This window comes from Psammomys obesus, unplaced genomic scaffold, assembly GCF_907164565.1.
Source record: "Psammomys obesus unplaced genomic scaffold, mPsaObe1.curated_primary_1811, whole genome shotgun sequence".
NCBI classification, from domain to species: Eukaryota; Metazoa; Chordata; class Mammalia; order Rodentia; family Muridae; genus Psammomys; species Psammomys obesus.
The window spans coordinates 7,379,157-7,400,097 of record NW_026591872.1 but is presented as its reverse complement, the minus strand read 5'-3'; positions in this window follow the sequence as shown (position 1 = coordinate 7,400,097).

Sequence of the window (20,941 nt, the reverse complement as noted above, 5' to 3'; positions counted from 1 at the left end):
ATGAATTCAATTATTAAAAATAAAACATTATTTTCCACCCCTCTGTGTGGTTGTAAATCCAAAGGTCAATTAAGGAGAAGATTTATTGTTTGGTGAAGGCCCAATTTCTAATCATAGATAATGGCTTCTGTCTGTGTTTTCACATCGAGCAGAATGTGCAGTAGCTGAGATAATTTTTACAAGGATGTTATTAATGAACACTCAACCTACATTATTAAATTATCCATGCCTCATATTGATGATTAACTTTCAATACATGCACTTTAAAATAATACAAATATTAGAACACATGACAACATGATCAATGAAAGCATCATTTTTATTGACTTACTATTCACTAACTAATCTAAAATTTTTTACTTGTACTCTATCCCATAATTTTTCACACAATCTAGAATATATGGAAAATATAAATGGATGTAGGTTGTAGGCGTCGATTAATATTTGCTATTTATATATCTTTTAGTAATGCTGCTATTAATCCTAAACAACTGTATAACCAAATCACTACACAGAGACTGGGTTTATTTAGTTAACCTAGAACACAATGCTTGGCAATAGTTACTCCATCCTAAACTTCCAAGCCTTCATAGTCTCCTAACTTTTATATTTCCCACACTATATTTGTTTTTAGTGATATTGTAGGTCCAGTCCATCTTTCCAAGTAGTTCCAAGAACTCTCCTCCAGCTCTCTCTTAACTCTCTTTTCACCCCTTCTCCTCCCACTCATTTCCTGCCCTCTAGCTCCTCCCCTCTTTCCTGTACTCTGGCTCCTCCAAGCTCAACATTGTGTTTAGTTGCTTTATTTTGGCCTCTTCACACAAGAGTTGTGACAGGATGCTTAGAATGAGTATCAAAATACAATATCCGAATTGAAACGAGAGCTTGGGGGGAGAAATCAGCATTTGAATGAACAAGGGTAAGGTGTATACATTTTAAAAGAACAGAATACCAACAGATGTATTTAAATCAAAGTTAATATATTGTTATAAAGATGATTCTCAATCTTTCTTAGATCCACATCCTTAGAATGATCTGCAAACTCATCCTTTTCTTTGTATTTCATTAAATAAAAGAAAAAAGGAGGGGCGGAGCCAAGATGGCGACTAACACACACAATTTCTGAGCTGTGGAAAAGCTAAACCTCTGAGTTGCTGCAGTGAGACCTCATAACCTGGCAGTGACAGCAGCACGGAGCTGGCGAAGCACATCAAAGAAGCACAGAGAGCCCAGATACCCCGATCTCTGCCAAGTGACCTGACTGTACAGGGACCTCTCCTAGCCTCCTGAAGAACTCTCCAGACACCAGAGACAGACAGTACCAGTCTGATCTGCAGAATCCAAAAACAAACTGGGAAGGTTTCAGATAAGCCAATGGCCAGGGATAGGCGAAAGAACACTTCCAACATAAATCAGGACATCATGACTTCACCAGGAAACCCCAAAATTGATGGATACTCCAATTCATCAGAAGCACAGGAAAACGACTTTAAAGCTTTAATTATTTGAGGCTCATAAGGAGGAAATGAACAAATCTTTCAAAGAGTTGGCCAGTCAATTGGAGGTAAAGAAAGAAGAAATAGACAAAATCCTTAAAGAAACACAGGCAAACATAGCCAAACAAATAGAGGAACAAGTAGAGATGAAATTAGAGGCATATAAAAAGGAAATGAACAAAGAAATAGAGACCATCGTAGAGAGACAGGAATCCAAATTCAAACACATGAAAGAGATGGTGCAAGGCATGAAAACAGAATTAGAATCAATAAAGAAAACACAAACTGAGAAAACCCTTGAGCTGGAGAACTTGGAGAAAAGATCAGAAACCACAAAAGTAAGCATCACCAACAGAATACAAGAGATGGAAGAGAAAAATCTCTGGAGCTGAAGACACACTTGCAGAAATTGATACTTCTCTCAAAGAAAAAGTAAAATCAGAATATTTCCAATCAAAAACTATCCAAAAAATCAAGGACACTATGAAAACACAAAAATCTAAGAATAATAGCAATTGATGAAAAAGAAGACGCCAAGCTCCAAGGTCCAGAAAATATTTTCAAGAAAATCATTGAAGAAAATTTTTCCAACTTAAAGAAAGAGATGTCCATAAATATGCAAGAGGCCTACAGAACACCAAATAGACTAGATCAGAAAAGAAACACATCACGTCACATCATAGTCAAAACACTAAATCTACATAACAAAGAAAAGATATTAAAAGCAGCCAGGGAAAAAGGCTAAGTAACATATGAAGGTAGACCTATCAGAATCACACCAGACTTCTCATCAGAAACTATGAAAGCCAGAAGGGCCTGGGCAAGTATCATGGAGACTCTAAGAGATCACAAATGTCAACCCAGACTACTATACCCTGCAAAGCTTTCAATCAACATAGATGGAGAAAACAAAATATTTCGTGACAAAACTAAATTTAAACAATATCTACACAGCAAACCAACCCTACAGAAGATACTATAAGGAAAACTCCAATCCAATGAAAACAACTCCACCCAAGAAAACAGGGTATACAGATAATATCCCAACAAAAATGAAAAGAAAACAAGCAATGAAACAGGGTAAGATCACCGACTCCATTACAAAAGGAACTAACATGCATTGGTCACTATTATCTATCAATATCAATGGACTCAACTCACCAATAAAAAGACACAAGCTAACAGAATGGTTGCAGAAACAGGATCCAACATTCTGTTGCATCCAAGAAACACACCTATGCAACAAAGATAAACACTACCTCAGAGTAAAGGGCTGGAAAAATGTTTTTCAAGCAAATGGCTCGAGAAAACAAGCTGGAGTAGCCATCCTAATATCTAATAAAATAGACTTTCATCCAAAGTTAATCAAAAAAGATAAGGAGGGCCACTATATTCTCATCAAAGGAAAAATCCACCAAGAGGACATCATAAGTTTGAATATCTATGCCCCAAATACAAGAGCACCTACATTTGTAAATGAAACATTATGAAAGCTTGAATCATACATTGATCCTAATACCTTAATAGTGGGAGACTTCAACACCCCACTCTCATCAAGTGACAGATCAACTAGACAGAAAACAAATACGGAAATAAAAGCACTCACAGAATCGCTAAATCAAATGGACCTAATAGACGTCTACAGATCTTTTCACCCAAACTCAAAAGAGTACACCTTCTTTTCAGCACCGCATGGAACCTTCTCCAAAATAGACCATATAGTGGGTCACAAAGCAAGCCTCAAAAGATACAAAAGAATTGAAATAACCCCTTGGATACTATCTGACCACCATGGACTAAAGCTGATATCAACAACAACAGAAATAACAAAAACCCAACACGCACATGGAAACTGAACAACTTACTACTCAATGACAGCTGGATCAAGGAAGAAATAAAGAAAGAAATTAAAGACTTCCTAGAATTCAATGAAAATGAAGGCACAACAAATCCAAATTTATGGGACACATTGAAAGCAGTGCTCAGATGAAAATTTATAGCACTAAGTGCCTGCAAAAAGAAATTCATAACATCACATACAAACAACTTAATGGCCCAACTGAAAACCCTAGAAAAAAAAGAAGCAGATAAACCCAAGAGGAGCAGACACCTGAAAATAATCAAACTTAGGGCTGAAATCAATCAATTAGAAACAAAGAAAACTATTCAAACAATCAATGAAACAAAAAGCTGGTTCTTTGAGAAAAATCAACAAGATACACAAACCCTTAGCCAAACTAACTAAAAAGCAGAGAGAAGCTATCCAAATCAGCAAAATCAGAAATGAAAATTGGGACATAACTACAGACACTGATGAAATCCAAACAATTATTAGGTCATACTACAAAAGCCTATATGCCACAAAATTTGAAAAGCTAAATTAAATGGATAATTTTCTTGACAGATTCCATCCACCAAAATTAAGTCAAGATAAGGTAGAAAGACTGAATAGCCCTATATCTCCCAAAGAAATTGAAGCAGTCATCAACAGTCTCCCCTCCAAAAAAAAACCCTGGGCCAGATGGCTTCAGCACAGAATTCTACAAGACCTTCAAAGAAGTGCTCACACCAATTCTCCTCAAACTATTCCACAAAATAGAAACAGAAGGAAGACTACCAAACTCATTCTATGAAGCCACAGTCACCTTGATACCTAAACCACACAAAGATCCAACAAAAAAAGAGAACTTCAGACCTATCTCTCTTATGAACATTGACGCAAAAATACTCAGTAAAATACATGCAAACTGAATCCAAGAACACATCAAAGATATCATCCACCACGACCAAGTAGGCTTCATCCCATGCATGCAAGGGTGGATCAACATATGGAAATTCATCAATGTAATCCACCACATAAACAAACTGAAGGAGAAAAACCACATGATCATCTCCTTAGATGCTGAAAAAGCATTTAACAAAATCCAACACCCATTCATGTTTAAAGTATTGGAGAGATCAGGGATACAAGGCACATACGTAAACATAGTAAAGGCAATATACAGCAAGCCTATAGCCAACATCAAAATCAATGGAGAGAAACTTAAAGCAATCCCACTGAAATCAGGGACAAGACAAGACTGCCCATTGTCTCCATATCTCTTCAACATAGTACTTGAAGTCCTAGCCAGAGCCATAAGACAACTAAAGGAGATCAAGGGGATAAAAATCGGAAAGGAAGAGGTCAAAGTGTCACTCTTTGCAGATGATATGATAATATACATGAATGACCCCAAAAATTCAACCAGAGAATTCCTTCAGCTGATAAACACCTTCAGCAATGTGGCAGGATACAAAATCAACTCAAAAAAATCAGAAGCCTTCCTCTATACCAAAGACAAAAAATGCTGAGAAAGAAATTAGGGAAACACCCTTCACAATAGCCACTAACCACATAAAGTTCCTTGGTGTGACTCTAACCAAGCAAGTGAAAGACCTGTTTGAGAAAAACTTCAAGTCTCTGAAGAAAGAAATTGAAGAAGATCTCAGAAGATGGAAAGATCTCCCGTGCTCATGGATTGGTAGGATTAACTTTGTGAAAATGGCCATCTTGCCAAAAGCAATCTACAGATTCAATGCAATTTCCATCAAAATACCAACTCAATTCTTTAAAGACCTTTAAAAAAAGATTATCAGCTTCATATGGAGAAACAAAAAACCCAGAATCTAAAAAAGGATCCCGTACAACAACAGATCATCTGGAGGTTACTCCATCCATGATCTCAAGCTGTACTACAGGGCAACAGTAAAACAACTGCAAGGTATTGGTATAGAAACAGAAAGAAGGATCAATGGAACCGCAAAGAAGACCCAGAAATAAACCCACACACCTATGAGTACTCAATATTTGACAAAGAAGCCAAAGCCATTCAATGGAAAAAAGACAGCATCTTCAACAAATGGTGCTGGACCAACTGGATGTCTACAGGCAGAAAAATGAAAATAGATCCATATTTATCACCTTGCACAAAACTAAAGTCGAAGTGTATCAAGGACCTCAACATAAAACCAGATACTCTAAATCAGTTGGAAAAAAAATGGGGAACAGCCTAGAACTCATTGGCACAGGAGACAACTTCCTAAACAGAAAACCAACAGCACAGGCTCTAAGAGCAATAATCAATAAATGGGACCTCATGAAACTGAAAAGCTTCTGGAAAGCAAAAGACACCGTCATCAAAACAAAACTACTGCCTACAGATTGGGAAAGTATTTTCACCAACCCTTTATCTGACAGAGAGCTAATATCCAGTATATATAAAGAACTAATGAAGCAGAAAACCAACAAACCAAGTAATCCAATTAAAAAATGGGGAACAGAGCTAAACAGAAAATTCTCAAAAGAGGAACATCGAATGGCAGAGAAACACTTAAAGAAATGCTCAACCTCATTAGCCATCAGGGAAATGCAAATCAAAACAACCCTGAGATTTCACCTTAAACCCATCAGAATGGCCAAGATCAAAAACTCAAGTGACAACACATGCTGGAGAGGTTGTGGTGAAAGGGGAACCCTCCTCCATTGCTGGTGGGAATGTAAACTGGTACAACCACTTTGGAAGTCAATCTTGTGCTTTCTCAAACAATTAGGAGTAGTGCTACCTCAAGACCCCGCTATACCACTCCTATGTATATACCCAAAATTTGCTCAAGTACACAACAAGGACATTTGTTCAACCATGTTTGTAGCAGCTTTATTTGTAATAGCCAGAACTTGGAAGCAACACAGATGTCCATCAACGGAGGAATGGATACAGAAATTGTGGTATTTTTACACAATGGAATACTACTCAGCAATCAAAAAGGAGGAAATCATGAAATTTGCAGGCAAATGGTGGGATCTAGAAAAGATCATTCTGAGTGAAGTATCCCAGAAGGAGAAAGACAAACACAGTATATACTCACTTATATAGACCTACAAGATATGATAAACATAATGAAATCTACACACCTAAAGAAGATAATCAAGAAAGTGGACACGGGCGAAGATGATCAGTCCTCATTTAGAAAAACAAATGGGATGTGCATTGAATGTATGACAGGACTCTACCTCAGAAGGCATCCGAAAGACTCTACCTAGCAGTGTTTCAAAGCAGACACTAAGACTCATAACCAAACCCTCGGCAGAGTGCAGGGAATCATATGAAAGAAATGGAGTTCGTTTGATATGGAAAGGATAGGAGCTCTACAAGTACCAAATATATCCGGGCACAGGGTCTTTTCTGAGACTGACACTCAACCAAGGACCATCTATGGATATAACCTAGAACTTCTGCTCAGATGTGGCCCGTGGTAGCTCAGCAACCAAGTAGTTTTCCAAATTAAGGGGAACAAGGACTATTTTAACAGGATTTCAAGGGCAGGCTCTTTGACCTCCCCCCCCCCAAAGGAAGGAGCAATCCTGTTAGGCCACAGAGGAGGACTTTGCAGCCAGCCCTGAAGATACCTGATAAAACAGGGTCAAATGAAAGGGGAGGAGGTCCTTTCCTATCAGTGGACGTGGAAAGGGGCAGGGAAGAGACCAGGGAGGGAGTGTGGGATTGGGGAGGAAATGAGGGAGCGGGATACAGCTGGGACACAGAGTTAACAAAATGTAACTAAAAAGAAAAATAAAATTAAAAAAAAACCCAAAAAACTGTTTCTTTATTTTCAATAGACAATCCTTATATTTTAATTTATTTATTAATTTATTTTTTATTTATTCATTATTTTATAAATTACAGTTTATTCACTTAGTGTCTCAGCTGTAGCTCCCTTCCTCAACCGCTCCCAATCCTACCCTCCTTTCCTCATCTCCTCCCATTCCCCTCCCCAAGCCCACTGATAGGAGAAGTCCTCATCCCATTCCATCTGGCCATAGCCTATCAGGCCTCAACAGGACTGGCTGCATTGTCCTCCTCTGTGGCATGGTAAGGCTGTTATCCCCTCAGGGGGAGGTGATCAAAAAGCGAGCCACTGAGTTCATGTCAGAGATAGTCCCTGTTCCCTTCACTAGGGAACCCACTTGGAGGCTGAGGAGCAGGGGTTCTAGGTTATTTCCATGCATGGTCCTTGGTTGGATTATCAGTCTCAGAAAGGACCCCTGTGCCCCAATTTTTGGTTTTGTTGCTCTCAGAAAGGACCCCTGTGCCCCAATTTTTGGTTTTGTTGCTCTTCTTGTGGAGCTCCTGACCCCTCCATTTCTTTCATCTCCTCCTTCTTTAAAAAGATTCCCTGTACTCTGCCCAAAGTTTGGCTATAAGTTCCAGCATCTGCTTTGATATCCTGCTCTGTGGAGTCTTTCAGAGTCCCTCTGTGGTAGCCTCTTGTCCTGTTTCTTGTTTTCTCCTTCTTCCATTGTCCATCCCATTTGCCATTCTGGATGAGGGTTCCTCATCTTATCTAGGGTCCTCCTTGCTTAGTTTCTTTAGGTATACACATTTTAGGATGTTTATCCTATAATATGTATCTAATATCCACTTATAAGTGAGTATACACCATGTGTGTATTTCTGCTTCTGGAATACCTTGCTCAGAATGATCTTTTCTAGTTCACACCATTTGCCTGCAAATTTCATGCACTTGTTTTTAATTGCTGAGTAGTATTTCATTTCGTAAATGTACCATAATTTCTGTATCCATTCCTCAAATGAGGGACATCTAGGTTGTTTCCAGATTTTGGTAATTATGAATAGAACTGCTATGAACATGGTTGAGCAAATGTCCTTATTTTATACTTGAGCATATTTTGGATATATGCGTAGGAGTGGTATAGCTGGATCTTGAGGTAGTACTATTCCTAATTATCTGAGAAAGCGTCAGCTTGATTTTCTGCCACGGACCGGCCCAGACGGGCTCCCGGAGTCCGCGGGAGAACAAGGCTTTGGACAGGAAGGCACGGTTTCGGAAATGAATTGACAGACAGAGACCAGTGAGGCTTTGGAATCTGCTGCAACTTTACTGAAATCAAGCTAGTATTTTTATAATGATTTCACGAAAAGGTACCTTAAAGTTGGCAAACTTCCCAGAACATTAAGACTTTTACCAAGAATACAAAGTTTACATTTTAACATAGGGGAGTGCCCACAAGAAATCTTGGCCTGCAAACTTTTGATCAAAGCAGACAAAGGGAAAGAAACCTCAAATGCAGTTTCATTATTGCTAACCAATGAAGAGGAAAGTCAGGAGCTAAGTCAGATGCCTGCCAAAATTGTTCTCTGTATCAAAATCTAATTACACCTTTGTTAACCATCCTCCCAATATGTCCTGCTAAAGATTTACGATCTTCCCTAGGAACAAGGCACTGAAGGGAGGGGAAACTCCTGCCAGCTATGCTTCTCATGCTACGTTTTCTTAAGAAGGAGCCCATTATTTTTTTACTATTCTTATAATGTCTATTGATACTGAATCTGATTCATTACTTTTCTTAAACTTATTCCTTTTACATATTATTTTTATTAAAGCTTTTAATAATCTACTACTAATAAATTTCTTTATAAAATTAGTTGTGCTGTTTCAGGAGTCACAGAGAAAGATCAAAGAATTCAAAATTCCATTCCCAAGACCGTGCCCGAAAAGCACAGAAATCTCAGAATACATCTCTTTGCCAGGCGGAATGAGTCTGCCAGGGACCTTCCAGAGCGAATTTCCGAAGAAAGCATGTCTTCCACCCTGTAGCACAATCTATTGACATGCTACTTTGGCGATACTGGAGTGGGTGTAGCAATTTCCAAAGTGGGTGTATAAATTTAAATTCTCACGAGCAATGGAAGGAAGTTCCCGTTTCTCCATATTCTCTCTAGCATGTATTGTCTTTTGAGTTTTTTATCTTAGTCATTCTGATGGGTGTAAGCTGAAATCTCAGGGTTGTTTTTAATAATGTATAAAAACCTTCCCGGGTTTTCAGGTGAGCAGTTAAGTAGTTTGTAAGAAATGTTTCAAATTTCTTTATGAAGGCACTTAGTGCTATGAACTTTCCTCTTAGCTCTGCTTTCATTGTGTTCCATAAGTCTGGGTATGTTGTGCTTTCATTTCCATTGAGTTCTAGGAAGCGTTTAATTTCATTTTTTTAATTTAATTTTTTTCCATGACTCAGCTGCAATTGAGGAGAGAGTTGTTCATTTTCCATGTGTGTGTAGGCTTTTTGTTGTTTATGTTTTTGTTGTTGAGGTCCAATTTTAGTCCATGGTTGTCTGATATCATACAAAGGATTATTTCAATCTTCTTCTATCAGCTGATGCTTGCTTTGTGACCAACTATGTGGTCTATCTTGAAGAAGGTTCTGTGAGGTACAAAGAAGAAGTTAAATTCTTTTATAGTTGGTTGAAAGTTTCTATAGATGTCTGTTTGGTCCATTAAGCAAACAGACTAAAGAGGAATAGATGGTTGGAAATAATAAAACTCAGGTTTGAAATTAATAAATTTTAAATGAAAGAACAATTTAAAGAATCAATGAAACCAAGACTTGGTTCTTTCAGAAAATCAACACAATAGACAAACCCTTAACAATATTACCCATAAGGTAGAGAGAAACTATCAAAATCAGAAATAAAAAGCACGATATAACAACAGACAATGAGGATCCAAACCATCAGAAGACTATATGCTACGAAATTTGAAAACCTAAATGAAAAGGACAATTTTCTTGATAGATTCTACTTGCCAAAGCTTAATCAAGATCAGGTAAATAAATTAAAAAAAAATGGCTTGAGGAAATAAAAAAAAAGTCATCAAAAGTCTCCCATCAAAAAAAAAAAAAAAAAAAAAAAAAAAAAAGCCTAGGACCAGATAGTTTCAGTGCAGACTTCTACCATTCTACCAGACCTTCAAAAAGAGTTAACACCAATACTCTTCACATTATTCCACAAAATAGAAACAGAAGGAATATTACCAAACACATTCTTTGAAGCCAAAGTCACCTTAATAACTAAACCATACAAACACCCAACAAAGAAAATTTTAGACCAATTTCCCTTATTAATATTGATGCAAATATTCTCAATAAAATATTTGCAAACCGAATCTAAGAACACACCAAAAATATCCAGTATGACCAATAAGGCTTCAGACCATGTATGTAAAGGTGGTTCATTATACAAAAATCTGTTCATGTTATCCACCATATAAACAAACTGATAGAAAAAAAATGTTATCATCTCCTTACATGCTGGAAAAGCATTTGATAAAATCCAATACCTATTCATGTTTAAAGGCTTGGGGAGATCAAGGTATATGCCTAAACATAATAAAGGCAACATAAAACTAAAAGGAGAAAAACTTTTTAAAAATTCCACTGAAATCAGGGACATGGCAATGCTGTCCACTCTATATCTCTTAAACATAGTACTTGAAGTCATTGCTAGTTCCATAAGAATATTAAAAGAGATCAAGTGGATTCAAATTGGAAAAGAAGAAGTCAGAGTATCAGTATTTGCAGATGATATGATAGTATACATAAGTGATCCCAAACTTCCTAGCAGAGAACTCTTTCAACTGATAAACACCTTCAGCAAACTGGCTGGATTCAGATTTAATTAAAAAAAATCAGAAACCCTCCTGTATACAAAAGAAAATCAGGCTTAGAATGAAATTAAGGAAATAACACCCTTGACAGTAACCACAAATAATATAAAGTATCTTGGTGTAATTCTAACTAAGCATATGAAAAACCTGTATGAAAAAAAAAAAACAAAAACAAAAACAAAAAAAAACAACTTCCAGTATCTGAAGAAAGAATTTGAAGAAGATATGAGAATATGGAAAGATTTCCCATGCCCATGGCTTGATAAGATCAAAGTAGTGAAAATCTTACTAGAAATAATCTACAGATTCAATGCAATTCTGTTCATATTACCAACACAATATTTTGCAAACCTTGAAAAAACATTTCTCAATGTCATGTGGAAAAACAAAATACCCAAAATAGCTAAAACAATCCTGTACAATAAAAAAAAAATCTTCTGAGGCACTTCTACCCATGATCTCAAACCATATGGTATATAGAGGAATAACAATAAATACTGCATGGAAAGAGAATGGTGGAACAATGGAATCAAATAGAAAACCCAGAAATAAAACCACAAATCTAAGGACACCTGAGTTTTGATAAAGAAGGCAAAACCACACAACAGAAGAAAAAAGATAACATTTTCAATAAAAGATAATCCTCTAACTGGATGTCCACATGTAGAAAAATACAAAGAGACCCATTCACGAGTAAAGTCCAAGTGGGTTAAAAACCTCAACATAAAACCATATACACTAAATCTGTTGGAAGAAAAATTTGGGAAAAGCGTCAAACTCATTGGCACAGTAGAAAACTTCCTGAACAGAAACCAAGAGCTCAGGCTCTAAAATCAACAATTAATAAATGGGATCTCCTGAAACTGTAAAGCTTCTGTAAAGCTAAGGACACTGTCATTACCACAAAACAAGAGCCTACAGACTGGGTTTACCAACCCTATACCTGAGAGAGAGAGCTAATCTCTCAGGTATATATAAAGATATCAATAAATTAGACACCAACAAACCAAATAAAAAATTAAAAAATGTTGTACAGAGTTAATCAGAGAATTCTCAACAGAGGAATAATGAATGACAGAGAAACAGTTAAAGAAATGTTAATGTCCTTAATCATCAGGGAGATGCAAATTAAAAAGACTGGGATTCCATCTTACACCTATCAGAATGGCTAAGTTCAAAAACTTAAGTGACAACACATGCTGAAGAAGAAAGAGAGAAAGTTGAACCCCCTTCATGGCTGATGGTAGTGCAAAGTTGTACAACCGTCTTGGAAATCAGACTGGCGCTTTCTCAGAAAATTGGGAATAGAATTACCTCAAGATCCAGCTATAATACTCCTGGGCATGTACTCAAAAGATGCCCCACAATTTAAGAAGGACACTTGCTCAACTATGTTCATAGCAGTTTTATTTGTAATAGAATCTGGAAACAACCTAGATGTCCCTCAATGGATACAGAAATTGTGGTACATTTACACAATGAAATACTACTCAGCATTTAAAAACAAGGAAATCATGCAATTTTCAGGCAAGTGGCTGGAACTAGAAAAGATAATCCTTAGTGAGGTAACCCCTAAACATAAAGACAGGCATGGTAAACACTCACTCATATGTGGACATTAGCCCAATAACATAGGATAGTAATGCTACAGACATACAAATGGTAAACAATGGGACCCTCGGAAGGATGCTTACATCTCATTTAGAATAGCAAACAGGATAGACAGCAGAAGTGATAGAAGAGAGGGAACAGGATGGGAGCCTATGATAGAGGGTACTCTGAAATTCTCCACCCAACAGATAATCAAAGGAGATGCTGATACTCTCAACCAAACTTTGGGCAGAGCACAGGGATTGTTATGGAAGAAAGTAGGGGTAGAAGGGCATGGAAGGGACAGGAGCCCCACAAGAAGACCAACAAAACTAAAAACCTGAACCCAACCAAGACTGATGTACCAACCAAGGACAATGCATAGAAAGGACCTAGACACACTGCTCTAGATCGACTGAGCTGTTGGCAGCTCAGTCTCCATGTGAATTTCTGAGTAAGGGGAAGAGGAGCTTCCTGTGTCATGAACTTGATTGCTTGCTCTTTGATCACTTGCCTCTGATGACATGGACTTGTTAGTCCACAGAGGAAGAGAATCCAGGCAGTCCTGATGAGTGATGATCAGATGGCAAAGGAGCAGGACCCCCCTTTCAGTAGACTAAGGGAAGGGGATGGGGGGAAGAGAGAGGGAGTGGGTTTCAATTTGGATACATAAAGAATTAATTGTAAAATAAATAAATAAAACATAAGATAAAATTATTTTCTATTCACAGTTTTTGAATTTTTCTCTTTCTTTAATGTCAAGACAAGACTTGCATTAATTTTTTTATCATACCTAATAAAAGAGAAAGTATATAGGATAATTACTGATGATTGGTATTCATAATGGCATTCCATAGAATCAACAGTGAAGCTTCTTAGGTTATCAGGAAAAGGTTTTATCTCGGTAAGACCTAGTTCTATAATTTTATAATTCATGAAAACTATGAATATATGAAATATATTAAAACCCGTGAATATATTAAATGTAATAGTACATAAAGAAACACTCAAATGCATATGCTTTGGATGAATATTAGGTAGTTTTGTGGAGTCTCTTGTTCCATGTACAAGCATTCATGATATTTTGCCTTGCTTCCAGATACAATCAATGATGAATGGAATATGAACTCAAATGTCTGAAATCATCAGCCACATTAAATATTTTCACATTTAATTGTTTTCTTAGGTCCTTCGTCATAGTGACAAAAGTCTAACATAATGATAGAAATAAGCCATGAAATCTAAACTATTTGTTACACAATAATAAAATGCATAATTGGAGATATTCATATGCATGAGTAAATTACACAAATGTATTTGGAATAAAGAACCAATGTCTTACAATGATATTAACCCTATACAGTTACTTAGAATATACACAAAGAACCTTGGTAAATTTACCTATTTAGTTTCTTAAATTTTTGAAATATCAATATTCATTTAAGTATTGCTCTTTGTTGATGAATGATTCTATTCATTTTTAAACTCAATATGTACTAAGTGTAACTACAGATACACAGATATGACATACCTTTGTTCCAAGAATGATGCAGTGACAAGATAAGTTAGCATGATGCTTGTTGACCTGAATCTTTATTTTGTTGTTCTTTTTTTTAATTCAATTTTATTTTTTTCTTATCAGTTACATTTTATTAACTCTGTATCCCAGCTGTGTCCCACTCCCTCATTCCCTCCCAATCCCACCCTCCCTCCCTCATCTTCACCGTGCCCCTTTTCAAGTCCACTGATGGGGGGGGACCTCCTCCCCATTCATCCAATCCTGTTTTATCAAGTATCTTCAGGACTGGCTGCGAAGGCCTCCTCTGTGGCCTAACAGGACTGCTCCTCCCTTGGGGGGTGGGGAGGTCAAAGAGCCAGTCATTGAGTTCCTGTTAGAAATAGTCCTTGTTCCCCTCACTATGGGAAACCAATTGGTTACTGAGCTACCACAGGCTACATCTGAGCAGAGGTTCTAGGTTATATCCATACATGGTCCTTGGTTGAATGACAGTCTCTGAGAAGACCCTGTGGCCAAATATATTTGGTCCTTGTGGAGCTCCTATCCTTTCCCCATCATACTAACTCCCCTTCTTTCATATGATTCCCTGTACTCTGCCGAAGGTTTTGTCATGAGTCTTTGTATCTGCTTTGAAAACACTGCTAGCAGATGGGATGTGCATTGAACATATGACAGGAGTCTACTGAGCGCATCTGAAAGACTCTAACTAACAGTATTTTGTTATTCTTTTGAAGTAGTCAACCAATGAAATCCAAAATAAACTCACATGTACAAAATCACAGATCAATTGTTTTTAAATTACAAAAAGATCTGGGTATTACAGGTACACAACTGTAACCATAGCACTGAGTATGCTGAGACAAGAAAACTACATTGAGTTTGAAGCCATCTTCAGCTGCATAACAAAACCCTGTCTCTAAAACCAAATAAAATAAAATCAGTAGAACTAGCTTTCAAATCATGAGTTTAAATATTTTTTAAATGCTTGTTTAGTGTTGTAGTTTCCCACTTTTTTTTCTTTTTTTTTTAATAGTCATTATTTTCTTTATTCTAATAGCAGCCACAGCTAATATCAAGATGTTCCAACAGACTGAAAGGCAATGGTTTTCATTTCCTTGACTCCACAGGATAGACTTTTCATAGCAGAACATTTTGTCTTACAATTTTTAAGAATCAGACATATAATAGTTAATGAAAAAATGGATTTGTCTTCAACAATATAGAAAATATCATGGCTGGCATTGTACTTTGGTTTAAGGACCTAGAAAATATTTGAAAAGTCTAATTTCTAAAAAAATTGGTTTTCAAAAACAAAATGTCCTTAAAGGTACAAAATAATAATCACATTTTACATCCTAAATATTACAAGGAATTTTCAAATGCTTTTCTCCCAAGAAAATTGGGCATTGAAAATTCACAGTTTCAATCATGTGTGGATGACCCCAGCTTACCTTGCTGGCACGTTGGTCGGTGGCAGGGAGCATTTTTAGAAAATGGTGAACGTGGCAGATTTGCCCAGCACATCTTTCTTTCTTTTTTTTTTAATTACATTTTTGCTTTGTTTCTTAAATATTTCTTTTTAATTTATAAAATTGTGAGGCTTTCAAGTCATACTCCAAAGGCTTACATGTTATGTTACTCTTTCACTTAAAAGAATATATACTATAGACAGATAAAATATCTAAAGATCTAAATAATTAGTTAAACCAAGAGACTTCTATAAAACATAACACATAAATCTAACTAAAGCTTGTGTTAAAATTACTAGTTAAATGTGAGGTTAATGTTATTTATACATATTGGCAGATGAATAATGATGTGTTTTATTCATACTTAAAGTATAGTTATGTGTAAATTCTCACTTTAATAATCTATTCTTGAGCCAAAGATGGCAAAGATTAGTGCGCACTGTAACTGAGGGACATAGGATCTGAAAGTCTGAAATGGGTAAGTGGAGGGGTAACTGAAGCTAGAATATCTACATTGAGGCATCTCGGGCAAGTGGAGACAACATGTGAACTGAGACTGTTTGGATCTAGGTAACCATGGAGATCTCCAAGGACTGAGGGTGGCAAACATTCAACCCCCACCCCACACTTCCCCTTGCCCTAAGCACAGGCTTCCATGCTCAGTGGAGATTGCCCCAAGGACGAGCCTCCACCCATGTTAACTGAAATGGCAGAGGCAGTTTCCCCAAGCAGGATCCTTCCTGCTCAGTGACTGAGACAGCAGAGGCAGTTGTCCAAGTACTGGACTCCCTGCATGGCAGCCAAAGTGTCCACACCACTGAGCTGACAGATCTACACTCTCAGTTGTCACTGAGGACCCAAATATGAGAGTAGAGAACAGGGGCATCCCCTGTTTCTGATTAGACCTGCAAGTGAAGGAGTGCGCCTTCCAATGAGTACATGCAGAGCCACAAATCCAGGGTCTCTCTATGCTAACAGCCAGACATTGGAACCTTACCCCCACAGCCCCACTGTGGAAAACACAGGGATCCATGGAACAGTGTTCTTATCAATGAAGGCCCTGTTCTGTGGGTCTACCAGTGGAGTCCAGGCAAACAATTTCTGGAGCCCAGACAGATTTGAATACAAGGAGGATCTTATGACAGACCTGTAGGCCACTGAGGTATTCAGGGCACTTGTGCATGCACATGACTCCTGCTCTTCAGGTCCACACTTCCAGGCATCTACATGCTCTAGCACCCTGTCCTTCAAGGCACACTTCCATGCAAATTTCCATGCTTGTGCACATGCACATTTGAGGTTCCTCCTTTAGCTACAGCTGAAAAACCAACATCCACTCTCAAAACTGTTGACCTCTCTCATCTTCCTGAAGAATACAACAGACACCAGAAAGAGAAGGACCCAATCTGAAGTACAGACTCCAGGAACAAACAACGCAGGTTACAGACAAGTAGATGCCAAAAGGTCAGTGTAAGAATATATACAACAAAAATCAGGACATCAAGGCATCACTAGCAACCCTAAAAATCAACAGATAATCTGAATTATAAGAAACACAGAAAAATTATCCCAAATCTTTGCTTATCCAGTTATTAGAGGCACATAAAGAGGAAACAAACAAAACTCTCAAAGAATTGCAGGCAAATACAGCCAAACAAATAGAGGCACACATAGAGGCACAATATAGAGAGGAAACGAACAATAAAAACATAGAGGTCATCATGGAAAGACAGGAATCCACATTCTAAAAGATAAAGGAAATTGTGAAAGACATGAAAACAGAGTTGGAATCAATAAAGAAAACACAAACAGAGAAAACCCTGGAGCTGGGGAACTTAGAGAAAAGATCAGGAACCACAAATGTAAGCATCACCAACAGAATACAAGAGATGGAAGAGAGAATCTCAGGTGCTGAAGATACAATTGTAGAAATGGATACATCTCTCAAAGAAAAAATAAAATCAGAAAAGATACAAACATGAAACATCCAAGAAATCAAGGAGTCCATGAAAAAGTGAAATCTAAGAATAATGGGGGTGGGGGGATTCCAAGATGGCTCTGACCAGTGTGCAACATATCAGAGAGTCACCGGATCTGAAACTCCAAAATTGGTGAGTTCAGAGGCAGCTGAAGCCAGAACATCCACATTGAGGCTTCCTGGGTGAAAAGGGACAACCCCGGAACTGTGACAGTTTGGATCAGGACACATGTGGACTACTCTGGGGACTGAGAATGGAGAATATTCAACTCCATGCACTTCCCCTTACCCCAAGCATGGGTATCCCTGCTCGAAAAGGCAGGCAGCAGTAGCCTCTGCTTCAAGAACTGAGACTGCTTGGCTGAGACTGAAGTGATTGGCCCAAGCACAAGCCTCCTGCTCAGTGACTGAAAAAACACAGACAGGCCCCCTGGGGGTTGGGGCTGCTTGTGGGGCAGCAGCTAGTCCAAGTACAAATATCAGTACTTGCTCAGTGACTGAAACAGCATAGGTGGGCCTCCCAGAACTGCTGCTGTGACAGAGCAGCAGCTTGTCCAAGAAGGACCTTCATCCATCTCTGTGACTGAGGCTACAGAGGCATACCTTCCCAGTAGCCAAACAGTAGACACCACTGAGCTGAAGAATCTCCTGCACTCTCATTTGTCCATGCAGGCCCAAATCTGAGAGAAGAAAACAGAACTGTCCCCTGTGCATTCAAATTAGGTCCACAGGCTAGTGAGTGCACCTTTAAGTAAGTGCTTGCAGAATTCCACACCAGGGTCCCTCTATACAAGCAGCCAGATATTGGATCCCTCCAACCCACACTACCAATGTGGGCAACATAGGGATCCTTGGGACAGCATTCTCAAAATTGAAGCCCCTGCTCAGTGGGTATACCAGTAGAGTACAGAAAAATAATTCCTGCAGCCCACCAGATCTGAATATCAGGAGGAAGTTACAATAGGCCTGTAGGCCACTCAGGAATTCAGGGCATCAATCAGCTCATGCATACTGGGCTCGCAAACAGCACCAACACATGCACCTACCCTCCATCCCCCAACCAACACACTTAAGCTCCACCATTCAGGCATCTACAAGCTCTAGCACTCTCTTCCTCAATGGACACTGACTTGCACATGCCTGTGTGTGCACATATGCACCTGCAATTTTCCTCCCTTAGCTACAGCTGAAACACCAGTCCACTCTCAAACCAGTATACCTCTCTCATCTTCTTGAAGAATACTCCAGGCACCAGACAAACCCAGTGTGAAGTACAGACCCCAGGGGGAAAAAAAAAACAGTGAAGGTTACAGATAAGCAGATGGCTAGAGATCAGCCTAAGAACACATCCAATAAAAATCAGGACATCATAGCTTCACCAGCAATCCCCAAAATAAATGGATATTTTAATTCATCAGAAATAGAGGAATTATTTTAAAACTACACTTATCCAGTTAATAGAGGCGCATGAAGAGGAAACAAGCAAAGTTCTCAAAGAAACACAGACAAACACAGCCAAAAGAATAGATTCACAGGTAGAGGTACAAGTAGAAGCACAAGTAGTGGTATGTAGAGTGGAAACAAACAAACAAAAAGGAAAGAAGGGGAATCAATATTCAAAAAGATAAAGGAAATGGTGCAAGAAATGAAGTTAGAATTAGTATCAATAAAGAAAACACAAACAGAGGAAACTCTGGAGCTGGGGAACTTAGAGAAAAGAGCAAGAACCACAAAGGTAAGCATCACCAACAAAATTACAAGAGATGGAAGAGACAATCTCAGGTGCTGAAGATATAATTTTAAAAATGGACACATCTCCCAAAGAAAAAATTAAATCGGAAAAGATCCAAACCCAAAACATCCAAGAAATCATGGACTCCATGAAAAGACAAATCTAAGAATAATAAGAATAAACAAAAAGAAGATTCCAGTATCCAAGAACCAGAAAAAAATTTCAAGAAAATCATAGAAGAAAAATTTCAAAGAAAGAGATGTCCATAAATATATAAGAGTTCTACAGAATACCAAATACACTAGAACAGAAAAGAAACTCCTCATGTCACATAATAGTCAAAACACTAGATCTACAGAACAAAGAAAAATATTAAAAGCTGCAAGGGAAAAAAAGCCAAGTAACATATAATGGTATACCTATCAGATCACACTAGACTTCTCACCAGAAACTATGGAAGCCAGAAGGGCCTGGATAGATGTCATGCAGGCACTAAGAGATCACAATGCCAACCCAGACTACTTTACCTAGTGAAGTTTGCAATCAATATAGGAGAGAAAACAAAATACTCTATGAAGAAAACTAAACCTAATCAGTATCTACACAGCAACCCAGTCCTACGGAAGAGGCTAGAAGGAAAACAAAAGACACAGATAATTTCATAAAAAAAAAAATAATTAAAAAAATAAGTATTGAAAAATGGTAACACCACCAAATCTACAACATTAATTGGTCACTATTATCTATCAATATCACTGGACTCCATTCTCCAATGAAAAGACACAGACTAACAGAATGGTTGTAGAAACAGGATACAACATTCTGCTGCATCCAATAAACACACCTCTGCAACAAAGATAAACACTACCTCAGAGTAAAGGGTGAGGAAAAACGTTTTTCAAGGAAATACACTAAGAAAACAAGCTGAGGTAGCTATCCTGATATCAAATAAATTAGACATCCAACCAAAATTAATCAAAAAATATGAGCATGAGCCGTTCATTCCCATCAAAGCAAAAACCAAAAAGTGGACATCAAAATTCAAAACATCAGTGCCCCAAATATAAGAGCACCTATATTTGTAAATTAAACATTATTAGAGCTTAAATCACATGTCTATGCCAACACTTTTATAATGGGAGACTTCAACACTTCAATCTCACCAAGATCATCTAGAGAGAAGCTAAATAGGGAAACAATGACACTTACAAAGGTCCTAATTCAATTGGACCTAATAGATGTCTACAGAACTTATCACCCAAGCAAGGAGTCTACCTTCTTTACAGCTCCTCTTGGAACCTTCTCAAAAATTAATCATATAGTTGGTCACAAAGCAAGCATCAACAGATACAAAAGATGGAAAAAATCCCTTGTACAAATGGAAACAAAACAACTTTGTACTCAATGATAGCTTGGTCAGGGAAGAAATGAAAAAGAAACTAGAGACTTCTTAAAAGTCAATGAAAATGAAGGCACAATTTACCCAAACCTATGTGACTCAAAGCAGTACTAAGAGGAAAAGTTCATAGCACTAAGTTCCTCCAGAAAGAAGCTTGAGACATCTCATACAAGCAATTTAATAGCATACTTAAAAGAACTACAAAAGAAGGAGAAGAAGAAGAAGAAGAAGAAGAAGAAGAAGAAGAAGAAGAAGAAG